Raw genomic sequence first — 10,085 nt, forward strand, 5'->3', positions numbered from 1 at the left:
AGAAATAGAAGCAGAGTGTCTCTGGTTGACTGTGGGAAGAACGAGGGTTGGGCTGTAAGGATTTATCAGTGTCACTCTAGCTCCCTCAAGGGAGAGGGAGATCTGATTATAAGTACTGGTCCTGGTTTTTCAAGCATAGGGATCATCAAAGGCAAATGGTAAGTCTACCAGAGCTTTCTAGACGTAGCACGACAGCATACAAACACCTTTGCTTTAATTCTGTGCTGACAGTGCTTTGCTTTGGTGTTTGGCTTAGTTACTACCCCCTAACCACAGAGTCCAGTTCAAATGCATGCCCTTGCTTCTTTAGGCCATCTCCACAGTTCAACACATTGTTCTCCGAGCTTATGCATCAGTCTCTCATGGGTCTAATTAGTGGGGATCAATTTACTAACAGTAGAATCATACAGAGTGGACAGATAAAGTGCATTTTCAGGCCCTGAAAATTTGAGGACCAGGCTACAACATAAACTTCTCACCAGGTCAGAGGCCCCCCTTGATGAAGAAACGATATCGTGGCAGAATAGGGTCAAACAGTGCTGTACAGTGTCGGCCCAGGAAAGTATGAAGAAGACACCAGGTCCAGGCCATGGTCTCAGAGGTGGAATGGAGAAAGGGAGAAGGAAGTAACTATCATAATGGCCAGTGCAGCTGATATGACCCATTTCACATACACGGAGGGACAAAATAAGATCACGTTTCATCTGTTTTTGAAATGAATACTGCCTATATTCTACATTCCTAGATAAGCAGCAAATCCATGCTCTTTCTCTTAGCCCCTGTCTCCCTTCCTTATAAAACAATAATCTACTGGGTCCTGTTTGTGCTTATCTCCTTATGCTGGGCCCAGAACTCAAGTGCCCCCTTTAGGCTGGAGGAACCCTCTTGCTGAGTTCCGAGAACACTTCGCTGTTGCCCGGTTTGTTCAAAAAGACGTGCTGGGTATAGGTCTCTGTTTTGGGTGACTACTGAAGACACACAGTTGTGAGATGTAAAGGAGGGTGTAAGGGCGAAGGAGTTTGAATCCTGCCTGACCTACCATTCTCCTGCCTGGAGCAACACTCCCTCCCACCCCCAACACACACACAAACTCCCACCCCAAACTGACCTGCTCCCAGCATCACTGCTTGTAAAATTCACTCCCTTCACTGCCAATTCCCTGGGTGCTAGTAATCCTTAGGAGGACTGGCCTGGGACAGTATCCACTGCCATGTGGACCCAGAGTGGCCATCACTCTTGAGGTCATCAACTTGCTGCCTTCCAGAACGAAGAAGAGCAAAGAAGTCAATTCTTCCTTCCAGTTTTAGAGCCACAGGTAGCAAATTTCTGGAAGATTTAGAATACATTTTGTCCCTAATTTTACCCTCAGGAGTTCGGAGACATTAAGAATGAGTCTTGTAACACCCTACTACACACTTAAGACCTTTACTAAATAATAAAAAGTGGATATTTATGTGCCTTGTTCTTTTTAATCTTACTGGGAAGAAGCTAAAGCACTGACTAGCCAGTTCAGAACTAGACACCACATACTCTGGTTACATATGAAGAAAAGATAGGGAGGATGTGTGTCTGTGTGTTTTGTTTTTTTTTTGTGTGTGTGTGTCTGTTTCTCTCTGTATGTGTCTGTGTGTGCCTGTATGGTGTGTCTGTGTATATCTCTGTGTGTGCCTGTATGTATGTTTGTGTGTGCGTGTGTCTGTGTATATGTGTGTGTGTCTGTGTGTGTATATGTGTGTGTTTGTGTGTGTGTCTGTGTGTATATGTGTGTGTTTGTGTGTGTGTCTGTGTGTATATGTGTATGCATGTGTGTCTATGTGTCTATGTGTGTGTGCCTGTGTGTCTGTGTGTCTTTCTGTCTCGGTGTGTCTGTGAGTATGTGTGTGTCTCTGTGTGTCTGTGTGTGTGCATGTGTCTTTGTGTGTGCATGTGTCTGTGTGTGTACACAGGCTTCTGCAAAAGCCCAGGCAGGGAGAGGCTCTGCAGTGATCCATTCAGGCTTAGTGGACGGGGTACTTGGGGGCGAGGGAGAGGGAGGCTAGTGGAATACAGAATGCCATCCACAGAGACAGAAAGCTCAGGAAGAGGAACCTACTGGGGAGGGATGAGAGTCTGCCTGGTGGAGTAGTTAAGAATGTGGATCCTGGAGACAGATTACCGAGCAGGGTTCAGATCCCTGCTCTGCTGCTTAAACTCTGTGACTTCACTTTCTTCATACGTAAAAAGGGGCTAATAATAATAATCATAGAGAGATTAAAGGAGTTAATTACATAAAGCATTAATAAATGCTGTCAGAGTGTTAGCCGTTGCTGTTATCATCACTTTTTTCCGTGTGCAAAAATAGAACAATGCTTTCATTTTTTTCCTACAAACGTATCTTATATGGCTGGACAAATTGAGTATTCTCAAGAGCGTATTTAAAGAACCGTAAGTGGCTAAGGTTTGGGTTTTTATCTTGCTGAATGCCATTAAGCTAGCTGTACACTTTCTGGTTTGGCTGGTGGGGTGAGGAGGGATGTGCGAGTCGCCAGGAGTTTCGTGAGGGAGAACAGAGCCTGCAGAAAGGAAGAGAGAAGGCTGAGGGGGAGAAATAACTGCCTGAGGGAGAAGAGCTTGGAGAAGAGGGAGATTTAGGAGGAATTTTAGCACTTTATTTATACCACGTCTCCCCTGCATTTCCTCAAGAAATCAACTATCATGTGCTGTCTGGCTTTCTGAGTCAGATTTGAGTTTTGTTTTGTTTTTCAAAACAGGCCCAGTTATATTTTAGATATCCATGTAGAGAGCTTTGCGATTGAAAATAAATTATGCCCACTAATTCTCCTTGTCTTTGTATTTATTTCTCTCTGAAAATGTTACATTACCTTAGTATGACACCCCCCATGCCGCCATTTTACCACATTTTAAAAATATGTAGGGCTTCGGCATGATTTTATCTTCTACTTGCCAACCTATTATGTAGGCGAAACTCCTTGTTTAGTTTCCACAGTGTCTTCAAGATTTTCTTGTGGGTGAGACTCCAGGCAATCTGATAGTCACACATTGATTATTGCTCTTCAACATTCTGAGTGACAGTCCCTTCAGAATTCTGGAGTGGCTGCTCTCTAATTCTGATGTCTTTAATTCTGTCAGCCAAGTCTAGAACAGTTTGGGCATTCACTGCTGCTTGCTCTGACATCTTTGCTCAGTGTATTTTTAAACTGAATCTGGAGGCAAAATTTCCCTAAAAATTTAATTTAGTCCCTCTTTTCTCTCCATCTTTAGTCAAATTTGTAGCCCCCTGACCAAGGGGCCTGCGGCAGGTGCTGGGGCACAGAATCCCTGCTGAGCTTCCATATCCTCTCTCTCCTGTGTCTGAAGCTCCCTAGCAGGACTTCCTTGAGTCCCTGGGCGGCGCAAAACTGGTTAAGTGCTCAGCTACTAGCTGAAAGGTTGGCGGTTCAAACCCACCCAGAGGTGCCTTGGGGGCAGGCCTGGTGATCTGCTTCTGAAAGGTCACAGCCTTGAGAACCCGATGGAGTTCAGTTTTGCTCTGCACACATCCGGCCACCATAAGTTGGAACTGACTTGACAGCAACTAACAACAGGCCTTACATTCTTTTTGTTTTGTTTTGTTTTTTTCTCTTGTGCTTTAGACGAAGGTTTACAGAGCAAATTAGTTTCTCATCAAACAATTAATACACATATTGTTTTGTGACATTGGCTGCCAACCCCGCGACCTGTCAACACTCTCCCCTTTTCAACTTTGGGTTCCCCACTCCCATTTGTCCAGCTTCCCTGTCCCCTCCTGTCTTCTCATCCTTGCCCCTTAGTCTCGTATACGTGGTTGAGCCACGTATGTGTATTATTGTTTGTGTCATGGGCCTGTCTAATCTTTGGCTGAAGGGTGAACTTTAGGAGTGACTTCAGTACTGAGTGAAAAGTGTGTCTGGAGGCCATGCTTTCATGGTTTCTCCAGTCTCCAGGCCTTACACTGTTTTTGCTACCTAGTTTCTTCCCTGCCCTTCAAACTCTGTCTGCCTGTTCCTCTCACTTGGTCAATCTTTGCATTAAAGAAAGAGTAAGAGATTTCCCCTAAAATGGAGGGGTTTTTGTTTTTTACTGTTTGTGGTCATGTAGTTATTATTATTGTTTAAAGAACCATGTTCTTTTTATTCAGAGCAAATACTTTTCTTGGGCTTCTAATAATGTTTATCTAAGCAATAACCCGACTTTTCCCAACTAATTTCTTTTTATATGAGTCCTTTAATTTCTTTTCTTTTTTTTTTTTTTTTCAGTTTACTGCTTGTGGGTTAATCACAGTTCCTTTTTAAAATTGAGTAACCGTATAATAGAGTTTTTGAGTTTTCTGCCAGGATGTGGAACTAAATGGTGTTGTAACCACTAGTACATAATGACTCCTATGAAAATACTTTCTATGTAAGTTCTTATCTAGCACTCAAAGCCAAGACCATGATATTTCCTTTGTTTGTGAATTCTAAGGAGCAGTCATTTGTTTGATCCCGTTACTGTGCCTTATCAAACTGTATTTTGTCAACTTGTGTGATTAAACTGAGGTCTACCATTTTCCTGCCTGGCTTGATCCTGTGGTTTCTTCACTTTCGTTTTACACTGTTAGTTTCATCTCACAGATTTTTGGCTCATAGTAAAACCCTGTTGCTACATAGTCATGGTTTAACTACATGCCGAGAAAAATTCTGCTGTGCCTCCTTAGTCAGCCTGCGGAGTTTTCCATGGTTGCTCTGGATTTTGTTCCTCACGTACAATGTGCCTCTTTTCCGGGCAACACTCCTCCCCTCCCCCATGGTGTTTGTAACCTGGCAGCTCTTAGTCTATTGTTCACTTCTGCGAATGGTTGCTGTGTAAAGGCCCTCACTTTTGGCCCAAGAGCTTAATCTCCCCTTTCTACTTTGTGCGTTCCCCAGCATAGAAGGTGCTATGTATGTTGGCTTCACTTTCGACAAGTCCCACCCTCAGTCATATAATTAGGTGTTTGATTACACTATTGTTTCTTTCCCCCCCCCCAATGTCAAGCTTTAAAACTCATGTTCATTCACCCTGCCTAGTCTTACCCTGTGTTGACTTGGAAAGGACTCTTTCAGCTTTTTAGTGCTAGTAGCCTTGGATCATTTTGCTTTGGATTGAGCCCATCCTGCTTCTGTGAGTTCTAGCTATCCTAAAGATAATCGCATTAGTTAGGGAATTATCAGGGACTCTTACAATACGAGGAGTCCCTAGGTGGCACAAGGAGCCCTGGTAGCACAGTGGTTAAGAGCTATAGCTGCTAACCAAAAGGTTGGCAGTTTGAATCCACCAGCTTTCTTTGGAAACCCTATGGGGGCAGCTCGACTCTCCCCTATGGGGTCTCTATGAGTCGTAATCGACTTGATGGCAACAGATTTGGTTTTTTGGTGGGTGGCACAAACGATTAAGCACTCGGTTAAAGTAACTGTAAGGTTGGTGGTTTGAACCCACCCGAGGCACCTTGGAAGAAAGACCTGGCTATCGACGTCCTAAAGGTCACAGCCACGAAAACCCTATGGAGCACAGTTCTACTCTGAAACTCATGGGGTTGCCATGAATCAACAGCAGCTAGTTTGATTTGGTTTTCTGACAAGACAGAAGTTTTTCTCACTTTCAAGTAAACATTACTCATGGTTGGTGTGATGGCTTCATTATTACCAGGGACCCAGGCTCCTATATTCTTCACGTGTGGCTCTCACTTTGTGGTCTCCGATGGCTTCTCTAGCCCCAGCCATTGCACTTACATTCCAGTGAGCAGGAAGAAAAGAGGTGCAGGAACAGGACATGCTCCCGTCTTCTTTTTTGTTTTTTAAAATTCATAACATATTTATTCACAATAGCCAAAAACTGGAAACAACCCAAATATCCAGCATTGGAATGGACAAATTGTGGAACATCCATAATAATGGAATACTATATAGCAATAAAAAAAATTAATATGTAACAGCATAGATGAATCTTACAGACATAATGTTGAGGAAGGCAGACACAAGGATAATACTATGTTCATGAATAGATAAAACACATCTATGGTGATTAGAAGTCAGAACAGTGATTACCTTGGAGGGGGGAGTTTCAAGTTAGAGACGGGATGGGGCAGGAGAGACAAGGCTTTGGGGTACTGTTATATTCTATTTCTAGATCTGGGTGCCGAATATACAGGTATGCTTATGAAAAGTGCATCCAACTTTAAACTTATGATTTATGTACATTTTTGTATATAGGCTATATTTCAATAAAGTTTACTTTTAAAAATTGTCATGCTAATGTTGTTCATTTAAACCTTACTGAGTTTTTAGTGTTGTAATTGGTAAATCTATTTAAATTTTTTTTTATTGTGGTAAATATATATGTAACAAAACATTTGACATTTAAACAATATCCACATGTACAGTTCAGTGACACTAATTATATTTATCATGTTGTTCAGCCATCACTCTTATCAGTTCCCAAATTATACCATCACCCTTAACAATCTCAGTGTCCCCTAAACACTCCCTTCTTTTGAAGACACTTTCTGGAATTGCACACACCACTTCCTCTTCCAAACCATTGACCAAAATTTAGTCACATGGCCACACCTGAGCTGCAAGAAAGGCTGGGAAATATAATCTTTATTTTAGGCAACCATGCAACCATGTGTCCTGATAACACTTGGGAATTCTGTTACTGAGCAAGAAGGAAAGAATGGATATTGAAGGTCCACTATAAATCTCAGATACATATCTTAATTCCAAATAAATCCTGAACTTTCTTCTATAATTCCATCTATGCATCCAAATTTTCCACCACTCTTCTGTCAGTTTGTTGTACTTGGTGGCTTGCATGTTGCTGTGATGTTGGAAACTATGATATCAGTATTTCAAATACCAGGAGGGTCACCCATGGTGGACAGTTTTCAGCAGAGCTTCCAGACTAAGACAGACTAGGAAGAAAGGCCTGGACTAGGAAGAAAGATCTACTTCTGAAAATTATCCAATGAAAACTTTATGAATCACAACAGAACATTGTCCAACACCCTTGCTTTGGCAACATCAACAGGAGGAATCAATCACTGGAGGAGGACATCGTGTTGGGTGAACTGGAGGGCTGGCAAAGGCAAGAGAGACTCTTGGTGATATGGATTGGCACAGTAGCCACAACAATGGACTCGAACATGCTGGCGATTGTGAGGATGATGTAGGACCAAGCACTGTTTCAGTCTGCTGTACCTAAGGTCATCATGAGTTGGAGTTGACTCAACGACAGCTATTTCTATCATCTATGTAAATTTTGGGAACTATTTAATTCTACAGTCTTACCTAGAAAATAGACAGTGTATCTGAAAACACCATGGCAGAGATCCTAAATTTAATTCTTTTAATCCATGGAACATACGATGAGAGCTGGCCGTGGCACTGTGTTCTGGCACAGAAAGGTACACTTTTCCAGTAAGCTGGAAGCTCACTGATCTGAGAAAATTTCTACTTTTGACCATGTCAAAGGCTAAACCAAACCAAACTAAACCCAACCCCGTTGCTGTTGTGTTGATTCTGATTCATAGCAACCCTACAGGACAGAATAGAACTGCCCCATGGGGTTTCCAAAGCTGTAAATCTTTATGGAAGCAAACTGCCACATCTTTCTCTAGTGGAGCAAATGGTGGGTTTGAACAGCCAACCTTTGGGTTAACAGCTGAGCACTTAACTACTGTGGTACTGGTCCTTCCAAGTCCTTGTCAAAGGTTAAAGTCTCTACTAAATATTCATTTTTGTTTCATTTCATCTTATTTTATGCTGATTGATACATTTCTAATTTCTGGATCTCCAGTCCACTTCTAATTACCACAACTTTCCCTCCTTGTCCTCTGCTTATGGATGGGTTGGTTTTGCTCATTCTTTTGCCTTTCCTGCTTGCTTCTGGCAAATCTTGGTGTTTACATTCATTTCACATATGGACATGTCTTCCTGAATTCTGCATGTCTTGCTTTTCACCAGGTTTTTAACATCTTTCCTGGTATCCACCTCACTCTGGGTTTAGTGTCTATTTTCCTTTGGCCTCAGTTGCACCTCTTTCTACTTGCTACAGAAGGAACTATAAAAAAAAGAGAGAGAGCAGAAAATGTCAGGTAAAATGTTTACTGAATACTTAAAGGATTGATTAGCTGTCTTATATCAGCCACACTCATTCAAGAACCATTTTGATTTTGAGCCCTGATTCCCTCTCCTAGTAAACTATGTTTTGATTATTTGTAGCTCTGTCCTGTTATTCTGTTATAGATTAAACATGACTTGGCAACTATATGGTATTTTGATGTGTATGCTCAGTCCCTCAACCTAGTAAGTTTCAAAGTTATATAAAACTAAAGCCAGCAAGAATATTAACCTTAAGTCTAACCATGTGTCTTAGAATTAGAAATTAAAAGAAATATTCCATGTATGACTAACTCAGTAATAAGTGTTGCAAAATTCAATCTGAAAATGCATCATGTACTTCATAAACTCCTCTGGACTTCAGTGCCACCACCAATGTCTTGGTCCCAGGGTTTTCATCCACCCATTCCTCTCCTCCACTCTTTGTATCCAATCATTTACAAACATCTTACCTTTCTCTGCAATCTCTTGGATTTCTCTCTGGGTCTCTGCCACCTCTTAGAGGCAAGTCCTTATCAAGTCTCATGTAAATTACTGTGACAGCCTCTTTACTGGCCTCATCACTTTCAATTTATCCTACAGACTGCTGCAAGATTCATCATTGCTTTCATCATCTCTCTCCCCTGATTACTACCCTACACTATTTCCTTATTTCTGATTACCTCAAGTCTGGACTCCTTACCCTGGTAACCATGAGACTTGCTCAATAGACCATATTTTTCAACTGTCTTTCACAGAGCATTCCACTACAAATGCCTTGCTTTCGTCAGCTGGTTTTCTTTTCTTTTTTTAATTTGATTGTGGTTTAGGTGAAACTTTACAGTGCAAATTAGTATTTCATTCAAAAATTTTATACACACACAGGAGTTCCAGCAAAATGGCACTCTAGGCAGAAGCACCACGCTGTCCCTCCACAGCAAAGATCCGAAAAACTAAGCCGAACAGAGAATACAACAATTCTGAAACCCTAAAACATCAAATGAAGAAATAAAGAACTCAGCCAAGCACCAAATGGAGTGAGAAAACTGAAAGAGAAGAGAGAGCGAGGAGAAATTCATGCAGAGGTCCCCCACAAGCTAACGCAGCGTGGAGCCACCATCTTGGACTCCTATCAGAGATGAGCAAATGGGGTATGAGAAAGCAGCCTCACGGAGCATCCAGCGGGAGACAAAACAAAAGTTTCTTGTCTCTCTATATCTTCTTTCTCTTTCTGTTCCCTGAACACCTGGCGTTGTATACCTCTATGCCTTCTAGCCAGGCTGTACTGCAACACATGAGAGTGACTTCCCCAGACCTCATAGCTGCACCAGTGGGATCCGTGGGAACTTTGTGGTTCTTTAACCTTACCAATTTTTATTTATTCATTCTTTTCTTTTCTTCCTCTTCCCCTTTCTGTTTTTCTCCATTTCATATTCTCTCAACTCTCCACTCCAATGGCAAGCTCCCCTAGCATTTTGTTTGTTTGTTAGTATGTTTCTGGCTCCTGTTACTCTCTCCTCTCTTCCATATCCATCTTAGCTCCACACATAACAATCTCCCTGCTGCATCCTGCCTACCTGCACTATGCGCTTGACATCACACCACCAAGCAGCACAAGCATGGCCTATTGGAACCTGCCCTGATTACTGACCTGCTCTGGTGGCTGTAGTAAGTGCCACAAATAACCTGTCCCAGTAACTCCTCTTCAGCTAGACCTGCCCTGCCATACCATATCTGAGTGACTGATCCTGCCAATTGGAGAAGGAGGCAAAAAGTATTGTGCCCACAGACAATCAAAACAACAAAGAACACACAATCCGCCTGCTCATAGTAAATTTAAAAAAAAAAAAGTGATGAAACAAACAAATCTACAATCAATAAACAAGAAAAATAACTACTGAATGCCCTGAAGACAGCAGACAATATCAAAACATTTACAAAAACAGGACAGGA

This window comes from Trichechus manatus, unplaced genomic scaffold (genome assembly GCF_000243295.1).
Source record: "Trichechus manatus latirostris isolate Lorelei unplaced genomic scaffold, TriManLat1.0 scaffold00199, whole genome shotgun sequence".
Classification (NCBI taxonomy): domain Eukaryota; kingdom Metazoa; phylum Chordata; class Mammalia; order Sirenia; family Trichechidae; genus Trichechus; species Trichechus manatus.